Source organism: Apostichopus japonicus, chromosome 12, assembly GCF_037975245.1.
Source record: "Apostichopus japonicus isolate 1M-3 chromosome 12, ASM3797524v1, whole genome shotgun sequence".
NCBI classification, from domain to species: domain Eukaryota; kingdom Metazoa; phylum Echinodermata; class Holothuroidea; order Aspidochirotida; family Stichopodidae; genus Apostichopus; species Apostichopus japonicus.
The window spans coordinates 22157452-22183881 of NC_092572.1; the positions used below are offsets into that span (position 1 = coordinate 22157452).

Genomic DNA, 26430 nt, shown 5'->3' on the forward strand with positions numbered 1-26430 from the left:
CCACAAATCAAATTAGGCTCCTACGCCTATGATGCAGTATGCCAAACCATGTAAAGGTGTCACGCCACACTTCAGCATTCATTGGTCATGCATTTGTTCAAAAACTTCATTACTTTCCCAGCAATTTCCCAACCACATATATCTAGGTGTGAAACTGTGTTTTTAGTCAGTGCATGTTTTTTTTCCGTTCTTCTTTGGTTGTACCCCTTCCTGGCCTCACAAGAGGTCCCGAGAAGTGGAGAGACTGTCAGTGTTACCAGCCCTCAATGTCACTAACTGCTGCTTATCGTCCTCCTTGATCTCTACTAGTCTCTTATAAGTTGTCCCCTGTGTGCCTCATTCCAATACATATTTAATAACCTTAACTTTCAAGATGATGAAAAAGTTTTAATATAATTTTTGGAATGTTAGCCTTGTTGACTATACTTGGCAAGATGCAATTAGAAGAACCTTTATACAAAGTAGGTTTGATGAAACAGTTAAAAATGCTTTGAGATATATGTCCTTCTGCGGCAGTAATATAACACTACATAACGTATTAAAAGCCATTTCAAATTACTTTTGTTTCAGATGGGACCTTATAAGAGTGTCTTATTGCCATACATTATATTCCTCCATACTATGTCAGTGCTTGCAACTAAGTAACTACTAGATGTTTATATAAAATTGCCTTTTAAAGGGAGTTGCTTAAATATCACTTTTTTTCCTCAAGAAATTAACAATTAAATTTCTTTATTGGCATCCCTCTCAGATTTAAGTTATGATAGGCCAATTTCAGTAAAGTAAATTAAATCTGCCAACTAATGTCAGAATTGACGAAAAGATGAAAATCCAACAGTTTTGTCTGCTGCTCCTTGATAGTGCCATGAGCTGTTTCAAGACCTTCATGTTGAATTGTCAGTTCTATTTACAATTCCAAAGTTTGCATAATTTATCAAACTTTGCTGCCCACCAGACAGGAAGTTAATCTAACTCCTCTGCTTTATGAGTTGCTGACATTGTGGTCTGGTCCTCCCCTATTTTACTGCATTAAACCTTGACAATTACAGCACATTTTTGCAAGCAATCACAAGTATATAGTTATGTTCCTCCACCCAGCTTGCAAGGATACAGCCAGCAAAAAGTTAGTTGTCATGTGTGACTCTGTTTACAATTTCTGTTCATTTGCAGAAATTGATAATTTAAAGCTGTACATACAGTATGCTCAATGAGGTAGGTTTGCTCAATACAGAGGCAAATATATGTGTGTTAAATTATAATAATGGATTGGTGTAATGAAGAGACTGGATGCTTTGATTGGTCACATGGTCTATAGACTTAACATTGCTGACCTACAGAGTGATCAACAGGCTTGCCCCTCAATATATCACTGACCTTCTTACTCCTTTGCATCGGTCAACTACAGTTATGCTTCACTATTCCTATCATACACATTTGCAATTAACTCCTGGTCCACGTACCCGCACTCGTTATGGTGATCGTGCCTTTACTGTCGCTGCGCCTTCTCTTTGAAACGAACTCCCATTTCACTTTCGTGACTCTCCCTCCCTTTGTATTTTCAAGAGACAACTTTGGTTTGTTTCTGCTATGACTAAGGATTGAACTGCTATTCTGCCACTACTACCTACTGTATTAAATATTAAAGGATAATTTAATGTTAATTTTTACATTTTCATTTTGTATTAGGTTTTCGAATTCATTGTTGCCATTTTAAACAAAACAAAATTGTTGATTGCATAAACTGAAAACTGATCATGTATATAAATGTTCATTTATTGTTGATAATTTGCAACTTTGACTGACCATATAGGTTCACTTATCTTTTAAAAAAAAGTAAGGTTAAGTGCGCAAGTATTTAATCAACTTGAGAGTCCGTCTTCAACATGTTATTGCCTTGAGATATACTTTCATGCAAAGAGAAAACTTTAAACATAACTTTTATTTATGTTCTTCTATAAATGAAACATTACTAGTCAGTCTACATGTTCTACATTGCTATGGGGTACTAGTTTTAAATATCATCAAAGTTTGTTGGCAAAATTAACTGAAAGATCCACTTTTGTAACTATAAGTCATATATGCATTCATATCATAAAAGGCCTTTTTTACTGATCAATGAAATGGACAGGGGACATTTTATTGCAACTCAAAAGCTCAATAGTATTTAAAATGCAACTCAGCAATTTATGCAAACTTATATATTCTCAGGATAGACACTTGGGCAGTTCTATATGTTAATAGAAACATAAAATTGTTTTCCAATACAGTGCCACAAAGTTAATGCACAAGTTGGAGGCCTATGAAGGCGAGAAGTTAATGTACATAGTTCCATAACTAGGCCCATTTGACCTCAGGGTCAACTAAGGAACTATTTGTCCAATTGACCCTGGCTTAGTTCCAAGGGAGGCCTCGATATTGCATTTCTTCAAGGACCTTTTTCCACTTGTACAATAGTATCATGTTATGTACAGTAGCTACTGAGAAACACTGGTCTTGTTTCCAGGATTAAACTCATGTTCATTCATACTTAGTAAAGATTCCTAAATCCTATTGGTCCATTCAGGTCAGCTGACCATGGTTAATCCTTTGAGTAACGCACGGTAAAATTATGGGGCATCACTTTAATAAATCTTTGGTTATATGTAACCAAAAATGTTTTGTTTTATGATTTTTCCCACACACAAATGGTAGTGTATGAATGAACGGGGTTAATCAACGGTCTAGCATGCGTTACTCACATGATTAATGCACTCCGGGCTCCGCCCTCGTGCATCGCTTGCATTATCCCCCGATCGTGCATTAATCCTGTGAGTAACGCACGCTAGACCGTTGATTAACCCCTTATTTATTGAATTTTTTCATGGAACGATCACACATGCTCTCTGTTATTCAATCCCACATCTACCTGCACAATTTCCCTTCATCCCTCCCTCCCCCTCCCTCCCTCCCTCCCCTACCCTCCCCTCCCCTCCCCTTCTCTCCCCTTCCCTTCCCTTCAATCCTTCCCAATTCTTAAAGAATCTAACACTTATATTCAATGTGGGATTTTTGAAAATGTTATTTTCATTTGTGTCTAGAATCAGTGAAGGAGATTTAACTAAATTTACCCTCTGCTTTTTATGAAGACACCACACCACAGTAACGTTCCCTTACTCAAAACCTCTTAAAATTTTTAATAAGTAAGAGAGGGGGACAAAACTCAGAAATTGATCTCGATGATGTGCAAAGTTGGCTGCAAATTGCAAAACGTGTAATGATGTAGTCATATGAAGGATAACTTACATGCTCTCTCAAACCCATTTTACATGTCTCCTTTTTTTCGTTTGTTGGCATGTTATAAAATGAAATGCTATATTTCTCTTGAAATGCTTTTTCTTATCATTCTCTGAGTTGTATCAGGTGTAGCTGGGGGATGCGAGTGGGCAAGGGGGCGAGGGGGCGAGGGGTGAATATATGATTGTAGGCATACATGCATGTATGCATCATAATTAAGGTTTAAGGAAATGTTAAATTGTGGTTTGATTGCTTCCTTGCTGTGTAATTTGTGTAATTTAATATCTAAAGGGTACGGTCCTAGCATTGCTACTCCTTAGGTATGATTTTTCAAGAAGTCCAATGATCTTAATGTTTTAAAGAATTCCAGTGATTTTAAAGTATATGGGTCTCTCTGTTCTTATATATAGTTAGACTAGCATCCATCCCTGCTGGTAGCTCTTGTCGCTTAAGCTTTCTGCTAATATTTGACCACTCTGCTCATGAGGTGGAGAGAGAGAGAGAGAGAGAGAGGTGGAGGTGGAGAGAGGATTACTCTGTTGATGACAGAGGGCTAGGCTAAAGGTGTTTGTATCATGAGTATGATGAATGTTTATACTAAAGTACTATCAAAACAACAGCAGATCAAGCAAAGAGACCAGGGCCCCTAGTAGAGTGTTAGTCATACTGGCCTACTCTATGTGAGTTGCATTCAAGTCGGTTATTGAAGCTCTTTGAAAATTATCTTCTCAACTTGATTTGAATACTTGTTATGAGCGAGTCAGCAATCGAAGGGGAACCTATCTGTGTATCTTCAGAGCAAATATATGTCTTGGTGGGTGGACTAATAAGCTGATTCATCCACTGTTACTAGTGTGACATGTTTGGAAAGAAAATTAATGCAGACCTTCCCATTAATTCAAATTACAACTTGTTATAAGTATTCTTGATGATATGCACACTCAGTGTGGAAAAGGTCATCAAGTATTTACTCCCAAAATGTGCTAGAAAATTAATTGTTTTCAAATTTAACGAGCATGGTAATGTCACCATCCAAGCACTAGGGCATGTCATTTATCAACATAGCTCTCTTTTATGAGCAGAACCTCAATAAAATGCTTTTTAATGCTTCTTAGCAATTTGTAATATTACACTGATGACCTTTAAAGATCAACCTCAACATAGATTTCAATATAAGAGTCTTTGACACCATTTTGAAAGTCGTTGATATTTCTTCTTGGTAGCCAGTTTCTTTTCTCAGCCAAAATTATGAAATGGTAACAGATGTGCACACAAACACGCTGCCAAGTAAGAAACTATAACCCTAAACATTGGTTTCTGGTTACCAAATGAGTTCATGCTAAAGATCAACCACTATTAGTTGCATCTGGTCATATATAGTTTCAGTTATGCAAATATGTCACCAAAACAGAACTGGTATTGTTCGATACAGGTGACAAACGCCTATGTAGTGGAATTACGACCTTCCTTACCAGTTTCGAACCTCTGTAGTACATAAAATCAGCGTCCATAGCCTATAGTGGTTAGGGTGTCAGCATATAAAGTGGGAGGCCCAGGTTCGAATCCCGGTGGAGTTTTTTTCACTGTTCTGGATGTTCCAACTCACTACGATTTCAATTATATATATATTTATTTGCCTTTGTCGTTTACCTCCATTTCATTTAACAAAGTCTGTTGCAATCTCATTGTCTACAAGTCATATGTATGTATAATGCAAAACAATGACATCATTTTGTTTGTGCAGATCCATTATAAAGTACCTCTTAGTCACTGTAAGTTCTGGGATAGAATGTAACTTTTCACGATGGCATTCCTGTTTGTAGCCCATTACTATAGGACATGATTGCTAAGATATTATCTCCCAAACTTTCAAGCCTCCTCAGTTGGGAATCTCATCATCCACCATCTACATGAGGGCGTTGTGGTCAAGTGGTTATAAAGGCAGTGGACTTGTGATCTAGGATTACAGGTTCGAGCTCTGGCCAGATCATTGCGTTGTGTCCTTGGGCAAGGCGCTTTATCTCCATTGCCTCTCTTCACCCAGGTGTATAAATGGGGACTTGCGAGGTAACTTGTAAATACAGTTGCGTGCGCCGGTTTGTGGCTGCACCCTATGGGAAATCCCCCAGGGCACACGTGGTTGTGGTGCACTGTGGTGCCCCAGGAGAGATTGATTGAATTGTGCACACTTTGGTGTGTAGGTGTGTCTATAGTTACCAATGACCAGGGTTGTAAAGTTAAGCGCATAGAACTTTTGGAATATGCGCTATATATATAAATAACGGGGTAATAATAATAATACATACATTGATTACTGCTATAAGCTGGATATTAACATAACCTAGCATTATTTTAAGGCAAAAATGTACTCATTTCAGTTTCATACTTTGATGCATTGGAATCCAGTTCTGCTGTACATACATCATTTGCAATCTCCTTTATTGATTGTAGTAAACTTTAGACCAGCCATGTGTGGTACTTTTAAGTTTCTATATTGGGTAATGTTCTACAGATTTGTACTCCAAGAGCAGCTACAATGTCAGTGTAATTTCATTAGACTGTTAGTGTCTCTAGGGGCTGCTACCTCAGATTCCAAATATGTATCCTATAAACAGGTGGTGGTAAACATGCCTACCCTAAGCTGTTTTTCTTTAACACTCAGAACGTCTAATGAATCATGCTTTCTAGGTTTGTATGTCAATGACTGAACAAACACAGAGTTCAGCACTTAAAGGTTAAGCTCTCAGAAAAGACATTTTGTCGCTGAGTGTAAATTAAGTTTGTAATTCTTTTCTTTCTCTTCTTAGCTTCAGCACCAGATAATGTTCTTGTTAATTTAATTGCTGACACTGATCCTTCTTAGGTAGATGACTTTGCTCACTAAATGTGAAAGGAGGATGTCTTCATATAAATAGCGAAGAGTATGTTATTCAGGTACTACAATGTACATGATCACTCACTGCAGACTGTTACAAACACGACTTGAGGCAGCATTTTGAGTCTCGATATGTCACGGGACAAGAAAATAGACAAAAGTTGAATGTGCTGGTGGTATTTTGACAAATTTATATCTTTTTTTTCTTCTAGCGTATTGTGAAGCAGATAGTGTTCTGGTAGTGTTGGATGTGTTGCAACCTTTTTGTGAGGTATAACTGAAAACTCTTGTCTAGCTAGTAGTATAATTTATGTTTGCATATTTGTACATTTGCATATTTGTACATTTGCATATTTGCATATTTGCATATTTGCATACTTGCATATTTGCATGTCATTTAATAGAAACTGAACTAGTTGTATCAATTGATGAATATTTGACAAGTAACTTCTAAACTACAATAAAAGCTTCAACAGATCTCTGACTTTGATTATATCACAAGCATACATCTATGAACATTCCATTGTCCTAAACTGTTTTTTTTTTCCATTTCCAACTCAACTATAAAACTTCACGAACTAGAAAATTCACTTTTGATGTGCAACCCACCCGTTTCCCTTCCAATCCCTGCCTGATGGTATTTTGAATTAAGAAGAAGTTCATTAGCCCAAAGTAAACGTTTGACCTTGCCAATGTCCTAGACTTGCTTCAGTTTGAAGAGACGAAATTTTTCAAATCATACACCAAAGTATCCTCTTGCTCTTAGTTTCTTTCAATACGACTGAGAAATTTGATCTGACTCTGTAAACTAAGATTTAATTTATTCATATTTCTCATTAAGTGCTAAATCAGCAATTGAAATTGGCAGTTTTGTATTTCAATTGTTCAAGACAAGAGAGAGAAGGGAATGTAGCCAATGTTGGAAAGATACTTGGAACTTGGGAAGAAGAAGAAGGTATGAAATACCGATGAAAACATGTCTTAAATGTCAGCGAATGTTACACCGGAATTTATCACGGTAATAAACGTTTTATGTTTCCTGTAACTCGGCCATTACCTCAAATCAATCATGCTTTACCAGTTTTAGCTTCCCTCCATGATTTGATGATGCTTTTTATGCAGTTTTTTTAAGGATGTTCTTTGTGTAACAACTTGAATCTGGTTTCAGAAACACTATTCCCATGGTGTTATATTAAACATTATGCTAATTGCAGCAGGCTTGCAGTATTTCGTTGCCTGGCTTGGATTTCTAGCACTTATGTAAGTCTGAAAGTTCTGTTCTCTGAAAAAAAAGTTGATGGTTCTTATCTCACCAACTAATAGAAGACTTTCAACCAAGGTTTTTTTTATGAAACCTTTTGAAGGCAAATTTATTGCTTTTAATTGAATGTTAGACATCGGAAGAGAGAACGGCTGAATTTCAAAATTGAGAAAAGTGAGATTCAAGACATCAAGACCAGCTAAAATCTAAAGTATGCTCGTTACTCCAATGTTAATGAATGTTTTGTGTGAAAAGTAAATATTGTTTATTATTCCATGAAACTTTCTGGACCTGAATTACATTTTTGTGAAGTTTTGATTATCTGGATGAACTGAGCTAATTTGTGTATGAAACTTCACACTTTTCAATGTGAACTTAACATAGTAACTTCGGTGCGAGAATAGCACGTAATTCAATAACACACGTATAATAGCATCCAGGCACTCAGCCAGCTATCACAGTGTGAGGGGGCAAAACCAAAAATGTTGGTCCCCTCTTTAAAGTGTAAGGGAAATTAAGTTTAATTAATGCATGTTTTGATATATGACTTTTTATGACACCATCTAGGTATTGGTTCTACCCTCTGTTTGGGGCACAAACTTAGGCTGACATCCACACCGAGTAGGGGCATAAGAGCATTCCCCTCCCCTTGGAGAGAATTTTGTTTCCATGTGAGGGTTTAGATCGAAAAACGTGCCATCATATCAATCGTGTCAACTGTATTTGTGCATATAACTTTAAGTGTGTGTGTGTTATAAACTGTAAGCTATTTGCAAGAACTTTCTGATGAAGTTTTGTGTTACAGTATTCTAATTGTCTGAGTTCTTTTCGAGATTAGAAGACAATCAGTGACTGCACTGCGCAGTAGGTAAAAGTTTTGGCTATAGCTGTTATAGTGAGCTGTTAATGCTTTGAGTCTCAAATGGAGGATGAAAAGTACAAACTAAAAACCTTGACTCTAACAATTTGTTTTTTATATCTCACTACGCTGCTAGGCATTCTAACTATCTCTCTCTATAGGGCTTTCAAGATCCTCAATAGAATCGGATAAAGTGATGCGAAGGACAGACTACGAAAGTGACAGTTTCAGATCATGGCTTCCAGGATTGAGCAATACCTTACTGAAATGTCTAAACAGACCTAACTAGCAACACCAAGAGGTTTACTCTAGTAACCTTGTCAGACTTCCTTTTTCGTTGTATGAGAATCACAAAAATAGAATGTATATATACTTTAAAAAAAGCACCCAAAATGTCAAATTTAATGACTTAACTACAAAGTTATTAAACTTCAATTTATAAACAATGGGTGGCACAAAATTATCATTCTAAAATTATCAGTTTGTTCAATGCCCACATCCTGATCGAAGATTACTTTGAAACCTGGGGAAATGGAAAATTTGACGAGAATGCCAATTTCAAACATATTAAAAGAAACGGGATATGACTTCAGTATTCATTGGGTAAATGTACTTTAAAAGTTGAATCAACAGTGCAGAAGATAAAATGGATTCTAAGGAAGCTACTTGCATGCACTGAAAGCATGAAATCAATCAATGTTAGAAACAACAAAAACATGTCAACCGCTTCTGATTGGTTTCTTGCATCCAACTATAAATAAGTATAAAGATTCCACTCTGATATCGGTATAAAGGTTTCTTCTTAATTGAAGTTGTATTTTGATTGTTTGCTCTCTCTTATGAAGAATCCAAAGCCCATAGTGTCATAGATGTTACAAAATAGGAGAGAACTTTCTTTGTATAATGGACTTTTTTAACAAGAGTATAGTGAAGTGGTAAAGAAGTTGGCTGTGTTTCCATAACATCTCATGCGGTGCTATAAATAATCTTAGCACAAATTATTTGTTCTTAATTTGACTTTATAAAACTCTTACAACATGAAGGATGACTTTAAAATGTAATTCATATTAATATATTGTAAACTGTTAGCACCGCTATCAATCCCAGGTTGAAATTTATCACTTTTTTGTGTTTGATAAATGTAAACATCTGAGCATCATCATATAAAAGTAGCTGAACATATAGACAATACAGATATATTAATAGTAATAAATGAGACTCATATAGCGCCAAATCAGTAGACAAAAGTCACTGCTCAAGGCACTTTACAAAGAAAGCAAATTAATTTACAAAAAAACAAGTGAAAAGCTGGGTCTTAAGTAGACTTTTTAATGTAGAAAGTTTAGAGCAAGTTCTAATGTGATCTGGTAAATTGTTACAAAGTTACTTGTTACAAAGTTAAGATATCTATGGCCAGTAATGACATAACTGTAAAGCATAACAAAGTTGTCAAGACCAAATACGGCATTGAATGTCATCTTAGGGTGTTGTGGTTTATGAGTTAAAAAGAAAATGTTTTCGTTGGGTTATTATTTTAAAGCTGAAAATCTTGAGACACAGAATAGCTGTAGTTTATTGACACTCAAATTCATTTTGTTGCACTATAATGTATCAAGCCTAAAATTCTGCTTAAAGTCAACCTTTAAAAAAAGGTGCCTCTCAACAGAGGCATTACTGCTGTTTCCTATAGGATAACATCATTGCCATCAGCAAGTGTGCAAACATGCCTAATATCTTTGCATACAGAGGGAGAGGGGGGGTGGGGGGGGAGAAGGTGGGGGACTGTTAATTAATAAGGCTCAGTACATCGCTAAGGTTGCAAAAACATCCAAACTAGGGGTGCTTTTACACTAGATCCGGATCAGATCCCCTTGATGTTATCAGACAATCATCTCTCCATGGGGTAAACTTATGCACTGATCCGGACGCATATTACTCTTGAGTCGTACTCTGATCCGTCCCTGCTTTTAACCGGATGCTGGTAATAAAATCGGATTGGAAATGTGTCATGCACAGCCATGGATCACGTAGTACGTATACTCCAAAACTTTCATTGTCATGGTGTATAGCCTTAGGGTGACAATACTATGCTATGTACGGCCCACACGCACTCAATCTATGTCGGAATTAGCACATGCATGATACAGGACTGGAATTTCATGCAAGAATGCATGTGACATACTGAGGTCACCGGATATCTCGGGTCACTGTTGATGGGGGAGTGTTTAGATTGCAAAATTGGTCTCGACATTCGGATGAGATCCTGGTCTCTGCCAGCATCAAAATAGGAGGATCAGATCTGGATCTGAATTGCGTTTACACTACAACCGTGATCTTGACGTCAGGATCAGATCCTGATGTCGAAATCTGATCCGGATCTAGTGTCAATGCATCCTATGGCATGTGTTGAAGGAGAGCTTCCTGCTATGTGAGATCAAGTGTCCTCGTGCCCCAAGAATGTAAGGTAGGACAAAGGTGTGGGGACAATCTGTGTGTCAAAAAGATTGAGGACATTAATGTGTATCAAACACAAACAGTAGTGTCCAGCTAATGGTGTATCATGAAAGAGCAGCTTCTCAGACAGTTTGAGAAAAACGATATATATGTGTCATCTGCAGTAGCTTGCACTCAGGGGTATGTAGTGTACAAGCTACTCCACAGAGTGTAAGGAACTAATGCACATTGTCCACTTTCAGTGGTTACACTCAGTGGGTTGAGGCAGAAACACTGCTTGTTTGAGAGTATATAGGGACTCACACACATATCTGACAAAATATGTAACTACACTCAGTGGATTTGTGGCATAAAAACTGCTTGTCTGAGAGTGTAGGGACACTAATTCATTCATATCGTATTTACAGTAGCTTGCACTCAAAGTTTTGAGCATAACAGCTGCTCACCAGTATTTAGGGACACTAATGCATTTTTCCTGAGCAATAGCTACACTCATTGGTTTGTGGCATGCAAGCTGCTTGAGAGTGTAGGGACACTAATACATATCTATGGTATACAGTAGCCTATACTCTTGGGTCTGTACATCATAGCTGCTCACAAGAGAGTGTAGGGACACTAATACATATCTATGGTATACAGTAGCCTATACTCTTGGGTCTGTACATAATAACTGCTCACAAGAGAGTGTAGGGACACTAATACATATCTATCATATACAGTAGCTTTAACTCTTGGGTCTGTACATAATAACTGCTCACAAGAGAGTGTAGGGACACTAATACATATCTATGGTATAAAGTAGCTTAAACTCTTGGGTCTGTACATAATAACTGCTCACAAGAGAGTGTAGGGACACTAATTCATATCTATCATATCGTATCGTATGTTCTTGCTGTTTTTTTTCATTTGAACATACACCTATTATGGTGAACACAGATGTATGAATATTAATTTAAAATTGTGCTTGTTCAAAACTTTAGCTGAAAGGTTGTGTGCAATGTTAGATTTAACACGCAGTAATTAGCAAAGTGCCGCAACATACATTCATTACAACGGTGAGGCCTCCTCCCCTTCCCTAACTCTTCCCAAACTGTTCTCCCCTTATCTTGCATATTCTTCTTTTTATTACATTTTGTTTTTGCTTGACATACCTTCATTGCATAGCACACATAGTATACCACACATACACATACCTTCCAACTAAAAAAAAACCTGATCCCCTTTCCTTTTGCTTTCTGTGCAACGGCAATCTCGCAGCATGAAAGCCATTAATTCTCAGAATTAATTTGTCACTTGTATTACATGGATTGAATGAAATCCGAACAACAGATGCCCTACATTGACACACGACAACCTAATTCTCTATTAATTTCTTAAAATCCATCTATAAGCAAAAGAAATCATACTTTTAAGTCAGTAGTGACAGAGCAAATGCGTCATCTGCAAAATTGATTTTGGAATTTTTTTTTGTGTTGTTTTTTAATACATTTCTGCCCTGATTTTGTACCACATTCATCAAAAGAGAAATTGGGGTAATGCATCTAATTTCCTAGTTTCTTCATTAAGAGTTACATGCTTTTAAGATTGTGTAGAGCATATCACAGTAAAACATTGATGTATGTTAATATTACATAGGAAAAATTCCTTATGTATTAAGGGGGCAGGTTCTAGCAAGCTGGCGGAATTAAAACTACAATGAGATTTTATAAGAGCGCCTTGTAAAGTTGTTAAAGTAGTATGCTTTAACTATGAGGACATTAAGTTTGATGATAGTAAACTCTTAGTAAGGCTGCAAATTTAAGGTTATAAGACATGAACTGTCCAGAAGTTCTAATAATCAAATTAAAAAGTTTCAAAATATTTTGGTAGGTTGGGGATTATTTTCACATTTGAAAATGCGCCCTTTAATACCACTGCCATAACAGTTTACCTGCCGCGGGCATTTCAATAGGCTCTTGCAGTAGATTTGAGGGGGAAATTTGAGCTGAGAAAGTGACTTTTCCATCATTCTCGTTCCCTTTGCTAGGCTTGGCGAATTGATTACGTAACACACAGGCTAATGTTCCAGACTAAATAACCTTGAAAGGTGCAGAAGTGGCCTGTGGCGAAAAATGAACGGCAGTCTCACCAAAAGCGGGTTTTCAAATGAAATATTTTAAGTGGGAATTCAGAAATAGTTTGGTTGGTGGATTTTGTGGATTATGTGCTGTAAAGAGCATCATAAGCCTGAACCAATTCTTTAATGGCATTGAAGACTCGCCCCAAACCGTGTGCAGCCATCTGAAAAAAGTTAACTTTCCGTGCTTGCAAGTGAAGGTTTCCTCTTGTCGATCTACAAAATGCAGACAGTGATACCTTGTTATCTTTTATTTGGACCTGAGATCAGGGAGCTGTGTTGTGGGTATTGACCGCAGCTGTATGTACTGACTGTACACTAGTGTCTAATTACCAGCGGTAGCAAGCTGTGTGTGTATCTTCTGGGATCGATGGTGGTGTCTAACACTTCTGTTACACTTTGTGCACGAGTCTTCACACCCTTTAATTCTCATCTATAGCATGAGCATAGATCTACAGCACCATAAATACCCTGACCATGCCAAAGATGGATCTGATAAATTAGCCAGTACAAATGTGGGGGCAGGATGCAAGATAACCTTCCCTTCCTCACTAATAAACCACTGCAATGGTTATTTCGCTTCCTCACAGACCACCAATGAAATGTGGGGACCTGGCAAATTTATGTCACATCTTTTGCACTAACTTTCCCCTGTAATCTTTGAAGGTAAGGAAGCAATTTTTTGATGTGCATTAGGTTTACCTACCTTGAAGGTAAAAACTTACTTTTCTGATTGATTTGTTGCCTTGCATTGGAGAGAGTGACCCTTCTGACTTTAAATATTTCCACTTTGGAACTTACCTCAGGATATTGAAAATGAGGATAAGAGAAAGAAGAAAGGGAAAAGAAGGTCAACCTGGGATATTTCTCTTGACTGAAGTAATCTAAGAATGTTAGAGCCTCAGCATTGCATTAGAGTATAGTTTACCACAACCATAACTACTTCAATCTAAGAATATTAGAGTCTCAGCATTGCATAACAGTATAGTTTACCACAACCATTCAATCTTAGAATGTTAGAGTCTCAGCATTGCATAACAGTATAGTTTACCACAACCATAACTACTACAATCTTAGAATGTTATGCAATGCTGAGATTCTCAGCATTGCATAACAGTATAGTTTACCACAACCATAACTACTTCAATCTTAGAATGTTAGAGTCTCAGCATTGCATAACAGTATAGTTTTCCACAACCATAACTACTTCAATCTAAGAATGTTAGAGTCTCAGCATTGCATAACAGTATAGTTTTCCACAACCATAACTACTTCAATCTCTCTACAGACTATGCACACTATCATTAGTACAGAATACCATCATTTTATTGTTTTTCCAGATTGGATAGAAACTCTTGGAAAAGAATTTCCTCTTTAATACTTGAGATGTTTATATGTGAATCCATACTGCTGGGCACATCATCCAACTTGCTTTCTTTTTCGATTCATGAAAATTATTTTGGTTATTCCTTGGGTCTAACCTTGAAAGAGATTGGAGTTTCATTGCATCTGCCACTCTGTGAATCCTAAAAACACTAACCGTCTCTCCCACTTTGGGGATGCTCTCGGCATCCTTTGGGGCTCTTCCGTTTATCTACCTGGGTGAGAGACAAAGCTTTCCTAATCGATAGTGTTAGCAAGGACATCTTTAACTATGGCCAAGAGCACGTCTACTCGAGATGAATGAGTAGTTTACAGAGGGTCACATGACAAAAACATGATGTAAACCAAAACATCAATGGGTTTGGCATGATCATCCTATTCCTACTCGTAAATGACTTTCTTTCCCACGGCCATTGACACATCTTCAAAAATCGAAACCGAGGGGGGACTCTGCGATCAATGTGTTACAAGGCCATTTTTTTTCTTGATGGAAGAGAAACTTTTAAAGAATTTTAGCTCTTATTAGCAAGGGAATGGTGATGGCTAAATGTAAAAGGAAATGTTAAATGTTTTTGAATAACATATCAAAATCTCTTATCAGAGCAAAAAATCTTATTTTAGATAGACCAGTAAAATTACATGTAATTACCTAGCTACCTTAATGGATGTTTAACATGGATGTCAGAATCCATAAAAGTCATATGTTTATTGATTTACTCAGTGATTAAAATGTCAAGCAAAGAAACTCACATTAGTCCATGATTGATTGATGTCTCCTGCCTACAAACAGAGGTGACTTTATGCTTTTAAGCTAAATAACCATTCTATGTGTATAATGAATGCAGTAATATATAGACCAGTTTTCCAATTGTTAAGTGATATGCAAAAGATGTTACTTAAATAGCATTTTTTAGAGGACAATTCACCAACGTTTATGAAGTATTTCTCAAATCAAGTTTGTTCTGGATGTGATGTCCTTCCAGATCTTTTCACTGTGCTGTTCCAGCTATATATAAGTATCCTTAAATGTAAAATTGGGTTTCTTTTTCAGGCAGGTTGTAGCTCTGTTGACGGGTGTCCAGACATGATAATTAACCAAACAGAAATTAAAATTGTGCCAATTCTACATATTAGGAAAACAGTTATTATTGGTAAGCTACAGTCCAGTCACAATAATTAAACTGACTTTGTTTCATTGCTTACTTGTCTCCACACACCCTCAGCACCTTCGTTCTACTGCACCTAGAGTAAACTGGAAACCTTTTTAGCACGGTAGTACACCCTCACGGACCAGTCACAAGGGGTAAATGAGATTACTTCTCATTCTACCACCCAAAGTTTAGCCACCATTTAAGCTCCTTACCCCACACCACCAACCCCCCTCCCATTCCCCCATCCCCAGAATCCCCTGTTTTGCAACTGTTTTAAAATTGATTTGGATTTGGATTGGTTGATCTTTCTTTTGGGGGAGGAGGGGGGGGGGCTTTAAAATTGAGCAAGTTTTAGTAATCTGCTTTTAACCCTCAGAACAATGAGGCTTGATAAGCTGTTGTTTTATCCTAGACTGTACCAATGTTTCTGCTGTGAGTAGCCTTCTTTTCAGGTTTGCCTTGCATCTTTGCTTTGTTTGTTTGCTTTGCAGCAAATTCGTTTTCCATTTCTTTCTTGGTTGTTTTTGTCCTATTTGTCTCCACACACCCTCAGCACCTTCCTTCTACTGCACCTAGAGTAAACTGGAAACCTTTTTAGCATGGTACACCCTCATGAACCAGTCACAAGAGTAAATGATGAGTTTACTTCTCATTCTACCACCCAAAGTAGCCACCATTTAAGCTCCTTACCCCACACCACCAACCCCCCTCCCATTCCCCCATCCCCAGAATCCCCTGTTTTGCAACTGTTTTAAAATTGATTTGGATTTGGATTGGTTGATCTTTCTTTTGGGGGAGGGGGGGGCTTTAAAATTGAGCAAGTTTTAGTAATCTGCTTTTAACCCTCAGAACAATGAGGCTTGATAAGCTGTTGTTTTATCCTAGACTGTACCAATGTTTCTGCTGTGAGTAGCCTTCTTTTCAGGTTTGCCTTGCATCCTTTGCTTTGTTTGTTTGCTTTGCAGCAAATTCGTTTTCCATTTCTTTCTTGGTTGTTTTTGTCCTATTTGTCTCCACACACCCTCAGCACCTTCCTTCTACTGCACCTAGAGTAAACTGGAAACCTTTTTAGCATGGTACACCCTCATGAACCAGTCACAAGAGTAAATGATGAGTTTACTTCTCATTCTACCACCCAAAGTAGCCACCATTTAAGCTCCTGACCCCACACCACCAACCCCCTCCCATTCCCCCATCCCCAGAATCCCCTGTTTTGCAACTGTTTTAAAATTGATTTGGATTGGTTGATCTTTCTTTTGGGGGAGGGGGGAGGGCATTAAAATTGAGCAAGTTTTAGTAATCTGCTTTTAAGCCTCAGAACAATGAGGCTTGATAAGCTGTTGTTTTATCCTAGACTGTACCAATGTTTCTGCTGTGAGTAGCCTTCTTTTCAGCTTTGCCTTGCATCCTTTGTTTTGTTTGCTTTGCTATTCAGCAAATTCTATTCTCCTTTCTTTCTTGGTTTTTTTTGTCCTATTTAGAAATTCCTTGATTTTGGCTGTATGGTTCGCAAACTAGTTTAAAACATGATCACAAAACTTCCCGATAAAGTTTTAAAATGCAAGAGCAGATCCTTTTAAGGTATGCACATTCAGTGATACCTTCAGGTAATGAGAAGGAAGTTGCCTGCTGATTTGGAGTGGGTTGGACAACACTAAATACCTTGTCTTACAGAACCCTTGAAACTCTTTTTAGTTGATTTGAAAGAACATATATCCTAAGAGCGACTTAGTCGTCCTCATGTTTGTGAAATCAAAACGAGCTGACAGTATATGGGGAAGTTGATGTAATGGAGCAAAGAGTGTGCTGAGCCGTTACAGAAGATGTTAAAGGAAGTTTAGAGACTGATCTGGTGCTCCTTATCTGTCCTGATATAACTAGTAAATTATTTAAGCTCAGTTTGAATGGTGTCAATTTGCTGGATGCTAACACTTCTTCAGGAAAGGAATGATAAAATAGTACTACAAACGTCTTTCTTAAGTGTTTCTTTGTTTTAGATAGAAATTGTCTTCAAGCTCAATAAACTTCTCTAAAATTAAAGTCAGTTGGGAGAAAACTGTGATTAAGCCTCCCCTTGCCATACTTCTGCTCAGATTCCATCAGCACTACAAGCATATCTCCATGATAGAAATTTCTTCTTTTCCAATTTGAAAATTTCAAATATTTTTACAAATTTCCTTAACAATATTCATCAACGTCAATGCAAAATGTACTTTGAATACAGTTTGAAAGTCCCATTGCAGAGAATTACATGAATTAAATTGATATTTGCCGAAAGGATTTGTGAACTTCTGGTGACATTTATTCTGTACATATAGGTGCTCTTGTTGTATCTTCAAGCAGTACGATGCAGAGGAAAAGCCTTTGATTATGGTTTTCCATCATACCGTTCATATATATGTATGGTTGGATTGGGAATACCTTTGAAATGATATTAGTCCCCTTGATTTTATTAGAGAGTCACTCATGCATTGACGAAGAGGCAGGGGTCGATTCATAAAACTAAAAGTTTCCTATTATTTTAAAGGTGTGACTTAGCGGAATAGAGAACGAACTTCGTATTCATGCAGCAGAGGTTATCGAAGGGTTTACTTTTAACAGTCGGAATAAAATAAGGTGAGAAATATTAATTGAGTCATAGGCTCTTGGAAATCTTGTTTGACTTGGGTTTGTGTAACTCATCTCAACCCCTAATGTCATTACAAAATTTAAATGCATTACAAGAAGTAAAGTTAAAACAGCAACGTAATGGCACGTTGGTCTAGACAGTTTGTCATATTCAGCAGTCTCTGAGTATTATTCACTGATGAAAACAGTGCTAGATAAAATTGACAGTGGGGCTGGTCGAACCTGTTTAGAAGCAAATGGAGGTCACATTCTCAAGTTCTGTTGCTAGGTGCTATGAAGATAAAAAGTTTAGCATATATTGGAGATTCAGAGCATGTCTCTGTAGTTCGAGCTTATGAGGTACCTGTAACCCACTTTCACATCTTACCCTGATTATGTTAAGTCTACAGTGACAATCCTTATGGTGAACTAACAGTCTCCCTATTATGTGATATATTCAGTAGCTTTTTAGCAAATGTGACTTGATGTAGCAAGACTGACCAATGCTATGAAATCATCTCTTGACCACCACATGTGTCGTCTTCTTGTATTTATCAGTGTGTGTCAGTCTGACACAAACTCAGGCTATAACCTATACTGGGTATTAAAATCTGTACAGCATAGAGCGGTTTCTTTTAATAATGACGAGAAGAGATCATTTCGGTCTGTACTTCTCACCTTTTGTGCTCATCATCTGGAACAGCCTGTGTACCTGTCACAACTTCTCTTGCCATATATTCCAACTCGCACACTTCGTTCCTCCAACAAACTGTATTTAACTGTTCCTAAACCACGCTTGAAGACCTATGGTTACAGAAGCTTCGAATACTCTGGCTCTTATCTCTGGAACAAGTTACCAGATCACATTCGAACATGCTCTAAACTTTCTACATTCAAAAGTCTACGTATGACCCATCTTTTCACTTGTTCTTTTGTAAATCTTCTGGCTTCTTCGCGAGTTCCTGCTTGCAGGAGTATCTAAAATACATACATACATACATCAATTAAGCTGCTTTCTTTGTAAAGTGCCTTGAGCAATGACTTTTGTCTACTGATTTGGCGCTATATAAGTCTCATTTATTGTTATTATTACTTGTTGCCCAGTCAGTTACATTTCTGATGATCAGAGATATGTCATTTAGTTTGCTTGGTAATAGTAAAGTACTGTAAAACTGAATCGAGTTGACACAGTCATTCCTTATGAAATTAATAAGGATCATGTTTGCTATCTGTCTCTGTAGTCCGATCGCCATGACGATTCGTTATCTTCCATGCAATTTTTCTCGAGAGGAATATTTTCTTTTGATTTCCAGGGTGGACTGTGATGACACATTGCACCCTGATTCTCTGGAGTTAGGTAAAGCTTAACCCTTTTAATGCGGTGTCAATAGCACTTAGCGTGCTTGACTGTTGTACAAAAACGTCCAATTTCAAGCCAAGTTGTACTATTCCTAGTGTCACCAAATTCAGATCTTCCCTTCGATAAGGTGTGACCTGCCTGTAAGTTTTCTGAGGAATTGTCAATCAGTACTTGAGTGGATTCTCTGGAATTGTATTACAAGTTGTTAAGATAAGGTAAAGTGCTTAACCTGGTTTCTTGGAGTCTCTGTAGTAGACATGGAGCATGTCCAGATTTCTGGATTCTTTGAGTTTCTGGATTCTTTGAGTATGTTAACGTGTATAATATTGATACACATGTATATATCTAAGTGCAATGTGTTGCTCAAGTATTTCTAAAATTAAACCTTGTCTCTTGGCAATAAACATGAGCACAAGCTTCATGCATTGTTCACAAATTAACTATATATAGGTAACAGTTTGAAGAACAATGTCGTTAGTGTTAGACAATCAAAGTGAAGAATGTGCAGCCATTCTTTCACTCTCACTGAGTGACGTATGCATATAACATCCTGTGAAATCTTGTCTAATGTTGGAATTGTTGGGAAGATTGTCCTGAGTGCTGGTGAATAAAACTTCAAGCCCAATGGAAGGTGGCAAAAGCATCTGGTTTAGTAAAGTTATAGTGTGACCAATATGCTATAGAATATTACTTCACATTAATTGCAGTGATAAAATATTAGAAAGAATTCTTTTAAGCTGATTACCATGGAAGTATACAGTGACAGCTTGCCAAAATGGTAAGACACGCTTATTTCCTGGTACTGGAGTATTTAAGCATGGCAATGTTGCAGGGTAAAACTTCTCTTAGAAGAATTTATTTAATCCAGTCTGAACTGTTAGTTTGCTGATGTATGAATCTAACATGTCAATGTTCCATACACCATTCATGGTCAGCAAATGGAAATGGAATTGATTAGTAACATTTGCATATGGGAGATAAAACAATGACAATCTAGTCCATTACATACTGTTCCTTGCTGCACATATAGTCCATCACAACATTTTGTCTTTTCGTTTGAAATGGCAGGTTGATTATTATCTACTTTGATTTGTCAAACAAAATCTGTTCTCTCTGAACCTTACTTTCGTATTTTTTCATAGTGACAATAGTATGTATGTATGTATTTTAGATCCTCCTGCAAGCAGGAACTCGCGAAGAAGCCATCATTGGCTTATCAAAGCTGCAAGCTGACCGTAGTCAGTTTCTTAGATTCATATTTAACGTCCATGATTATGAATTGTCAATTGTCAACAACTCTGTAGATGGACGACATACATTAAACTTGGAGTGACTCAAACTCGGGACCTTATGATTGAAAGGCACCAGCGTTAAACCACTGAGCTAACACTCCTAACACTCCTTGATAGTGATAAAACAATCCAGAGAAGATGAACAATTGTGGTCATGGCAAGTATTCTATAGGTTATATAAAAGGCAGTTCCATTATATGAATCAATTTGGGTGTCTTGTCAGGATTAAGCTTGATCATAATAAAGTGCAGAAGTTAAAAACAGTACACTGATCATTGGAAACTTGTGTAAACATCTCAATACTTGATGAATGTTCAGTGTATTGCAAACAGGATTTATTTTGCAGGAATTTGTTTATAGTATATATATAAACTATAAACAAATTCCTGCAAAATGTGTTTGTAGCATACTTGTAGACATGTAGTTCAACTATTAAAGTGACTTTATTTTCTTAAATTGACAACATTGAGTCATATTAGATGTAAACATTTAAGAAACAAGTGTAAAAAATGTGGCACTATCCTTTTCCAATCTGATCTGAGAAATGTCAAAGTCGTCGGCAGTGAGACCAACATCGTGTTGCACACGTCTTGCAAACATTCATGTTAACCATAGTTACTTGTGTTTTAATAATATTACTGTACATCCAACAGAGAGCAGTTATATTTGGGTTTGTACTAAATGAAGCAATTAGGTTTTCATTCTCAAATGCTACTGTATTGAGTTGCTGAAAAGTTTTAGTGCAAAAAAAAAATCTGCCATTTATTTATCCTTATATATCGGCAAATTTTTCTAGTTGCCATGTTGGATAATGACCAAACCTATGGGGAGCATTTTTCCTGGTTACTGAAAATTTCAATATATAGCAATAGTGATAAATCAAGTAGTAGTAGAAAAATGTACATTGAAAGGTAAGATAGATTGGGAAAGGTAAAATTGAAATTGATTCCCTAAAGAGACGAAGGTAATATGCCACAAGTTGTTCTGGGTACAAATCCAAAGGGGTTCTCACAATCAATCTTTGAAGTAACTCCATCAGTACCAAGCCTCAAGCGAGCAGTCCCAAACATTTCGAACCCTTAGTATAAATTGCTGCAGTGGAAGAGAATTTATAGGATTTACCTCCTTGGGGGGAAATCTTTAGTATTGTTCATAAGATTTATGTGTAGAGCTGGCCGGATCTGATCTCCATCCTAGCTATTTTGTTGCCAGCATTTTGATCAATGGAAAATGATTTCCAGTTCTCCAGTGAGGGAGTAACTGGGTTTATAAGTTAAATTTTTAGAAGGAAAAGAAAAAAACATCACCTCAGTTGTAAAAGTACAGATCTAGTTTTACAGCTGCTTTGGGGACATTTCTTCCTGTAAAACTTTTGCATTATTTAATTAAAGTCCAAGTTTTGTAAATGCCAGTCTCAGCAGTAGTACCAGGAATACCAAATTTTGAATAGTTTAAGAAAATGTCACAGGCCTACTCAATAACACAAGATGTGTTTATTCTGTAACTTGGTACGGTATGCAGTTTAATGTAACGTTAAATGTCCTATATATATCTATAATGACAAAGAATTTGCTAGATATGGTAAAATGGTCACAAATTTTTTCAGATTGTGAAGGAGATGAAAATCCATTATCACTGCCGTGTGGTTTTTGTGGTAGAGTTATACTTGTGATAAACATCTTAATACCCAAACAGCAAAATGTTATTCCATTCGTGAGATATCACACTTTCATTAATTCCTTTAAATGAAGACCGAAGACTCTAGCAAGTCTAATGTGACAACGAGCCGCACATGCACAACTTTGATTGATATCTTCTTTTCATTACGTTGCTAATATGTAAACACTGTAATAGAGATGGATTTGACAATTTTAGCTTAATCTAAATTGATCTATTTAGACACATCACAAACAAAATGGCAGCTCCAGACACAACTTTTAAGATGTGATTCCTCCCAAATAAAACAAAGTTTTACTTAGATATTTGAGAATGTTATTCATCTATAGATCTTAATATAATATAAGTTATAGATGATGGTTGTGTCTGCATCTCTATCTTCAACTTTTAAGCATCATGGCAGCAGTTATTCTTAATGTATGAATTAACATTGTAATTATGATGTTGTGACAAGTTTTTATGATAAAAATAAAAATAAAATAAAACTGTTAGCAAACTGCTTATCCAAGTTTTTAGGACGATACAAAATGAGCAAAAGATTCTTCTCTCTTTTTGGGAACCATCAAGTGCTCATATACTCATCTTTGTAATGGAAACTAAATTAATATTCATTCTTGACAGTTAATTTAATACATGGCACAGATAATTGTTAACCTGAAACTTAAGAAAAAAGTATAACACTATGTTTAAGTTTTTCAGTAATACAATATATCAGTGTGTAATGTGAACTTAAACATCAGTGGGCAGATATTGGAGTATAGTGATGAAAAACATTCTGTTCTGTGATTATAATAATATTCTGTATTTTACACCATTGTCCATGTTGTAATGTAACACGGGACTGAGGGATGGTCAGGATAATCTGTAGTGGTCAAGATAATATACATATTAACAACAGTATCTAGCAATGAATGACAGTAAATTTGAGGATTCTAGGGATATTCTATAATAACAATATTGTCCATATTGTAATGTATCAAAGGACAAAGGGATGGTCAAGATAATCTGTAGTGGTCAAGATAATCTGTTATATTAACAACAGTATCTAGCAATGAATGACAGTAAATTTGAGGATTCTAGGGATATTCTACAATAACAATATTGTCCATATTGTCATGTAACAAAGGACAAAGGGATGGTCAAGATAATCTGTAGTGGTCAAGATAATCTGTTATATTAACAACAGTATCTTAGAAATGAATGACAGTAAATTTGAGGATTCTAGGGATATTCTACAATAACAATATTGTCCATATTGTCATGTAACAAAGGACAAAGGGATGGTCAAGATAATCTGTAGTGGTCAAGATAATCTGTAATATTAACAACAGTATCTTAGCAATGAATGACAGTAAATTTGAGGATTCTAGGAATATTCTACAATAACAATATTGTCCATATTGTCATGTAACAAAGGACAAAGGGACGGTCAAGATAATCTGTAGTGGTCAAGATAATCTGTTATATTAACAACAGTATCTAGCAATGAATGACAGTAAATTTGAGGATTCTAGGGATATTCTACAATAACAATATTGTCCATATTGTCATGTAACAAAGGACAAAGGGATGGTCAAGATAATCTGTAGTGGTCAAGATAATATACATATTAACAACAGTATCTAGCAATGAATGACAGTAAATTTGAGGATTCTAGGGATATTCTACAATAACAATATTGTCCATATTGTCATGTAACAAAGGACATAGGGACGGTCAAGATAATCTGTAGTGGTCAAGATAATCTGTTATGTCATGTAACAAAGGACATAGATAATCTGACTTAACAACAGTATACGTAGCAATGAATGACATTAAATTTGAGGATTATAACGATAATCTATAATACCAATATTTGTGTTTACATTGTCATGTAACACAGGGCTGAGGTATGGTCAAGATAGTCTGTAATAACAACAGTATAATAGCAATGAATGATAGAAAATTTGAGGATTCTAGGGATATTCTGTAATAACAAGATACATTGTCATGTAACACAGGACTGAGGGATGGTCAGGATATTATGTAATAACAACAGTATCCAGCAATTAATGACAGTAAATTTGAGGATTCTATTGTCCATATTGTAATGTAACACAGGACTGAGGGATGGTCAGGATGATCTGTAAAACAAAAGTATCTAGGATAGTTAGTTATTACAAAAGTGCTTACTATTAACCAACTCTTCCACCAGGAGTTCTAGTTCTACTTTGTAAAATTTACAACAGTGTCTAGTATATTTAAAGCCCATAGCCAAGATGTCTGGAAAACTGAATTTCTAATGAGTTCGATATTTTTTTCCCCCCTATCTCAGTACATCCCTGAAAATTGTTTCAACCCTTAAATTGACTTGAAAGGCATGCTTCAGTGATATAGTGAATTAAAAAAAGAATTCAATGACCTTAAGACATGCCCAAACCTCTCCATATTTGACCAAAAATTCAGATCTTCAGTGAGCAATCGAGGTCGAAAGAACTACTCACAAATCAACAGCTTCTTTGCAAGTGAAATTTCCACTTCTTTGTGTAAATGAAACTTACTGCTAAAGCTAAGGAGCCCCTCGCTTAAAGATGCAAGGCAACTCTCTGTGACCATAACGGTTGGAAGTCTGTGAGACTATTTCTAGCTAATTTTGGAAAGAATTTTAGCTGGTGAAATCATTGCATTTGACCATGACTTTCAGGTTATTAACTGTTGGTGTACTTTGATAGTTAAATCTGTGGTCACGTGAGTAAGGAAAGTTTATAAATTATGAGCTACCTTCACTATTGCATTATCTCAGCATATGTCTTTGCTTGTAAGAGAGACATTCCTTATGTCAAACTTCATTACCCTCCTAGTACCTAGAACCAATGGGGTTACCTATGCCAACCTTGCTTTTTCAGTTTCTGGTCCCAAATTGTGGAATTCCCTCCCAAATCATTTAAAATGTATACCTATTAAATCACTTTTCAAATCTAAACTAAAAGCATACCTCTATACTAAACATTTTTCAATTTGATTTGTAATTATTTTTCATTGTTGCATTATTGTTTTTGATTTTCTTTCTATTCAAACTATACTGTACGGCACTTTTGACAACTATTTTGTTTATATATAATTAGCGCATTATAAATCTTAGTTATTATTATTATTATAATTATAATTATTATTATTATTATTTTAATTATTATTATTATTATTATTATTATTATAGTTATAATTATAATTATTATTATTATTATTATTGTTATTATTATTATTAGTATTATTATTATTATTATTATTATGAGGTTATTCCTGTTTGCGGTGTCCAGAGCAGTCAAACTCCATTCAAAGACACCTGAAAAACCATAGCTTGACACACAGTTATGGCAATTAAGTGCAGGAATATAACACTATCGATTGCAGGCAAAGAAAATAGCCAGTTTGCCTTACATTGCAGCTTTTTTAAGCTTGGTAGTAGTCATGAAAAATGCTTTATTATTGAGCAACAATTTATGAATTGTGGTTAATTGTTGACTTTTACAGAAAAAAAATCCCTTCTATCTCTCACTGCATTGTTTAATACAATTTGTTCTATAACTCAGTATTTTGGGTCTAAAAATTTGTGGGAACCAAACACAATCTGACGGATATTAATGAATGTCATAATGCGTTTATACATTGTGAAACAAATCTACTATTCTGTGTTGAATGATTCTATAAAAACATAATATATTGAAATTGAAGAAAAATATCTAAATATGTCAATCCCTGAATAGGTTACTTGAAAATAAAAGAGTTCTTTGATTTGTAATTGTAGCCGAGTGGTGTAGAGATATAGACGAGAAGGACACTAAGGCTTCTACTGGATAATGTCATGTATTCAATCCGTGAAAACTACAAAAAATATATTTATAAATTCTCTATTAATATACAAATATATCACAAAATAATCAATAAATCGCAAGCAGCACAAAGCATACAAAGCACACCCTGGCACAAGTAACATGTATAATATAAAGTATACATATAGCAGAACTCCGATCACACAACTGACCCTGTGCAGATCTTGAACGCCAGTGAGCTCCCCGATCTCTCCATATGCCACATGAAGGAACGACCAAACAGAGGGCATGACCCCACACACTGAATAAACAT

General features: G+C 36.2%; 1 long non-coding RNA gene across 2 annotated transcripts in view; it reads left to right on the forward strand.

Annotated features, from left to right (window-relative positions):
* Positions 1–26430, forward strand: part of LOC139977232 (uncharacterized) — a 102526-nt gene that overhangs the window by 44524 nt on the left and 31572 nt on the right. The gene's annotated exons all lie outside the window — the stretch shown is intronic.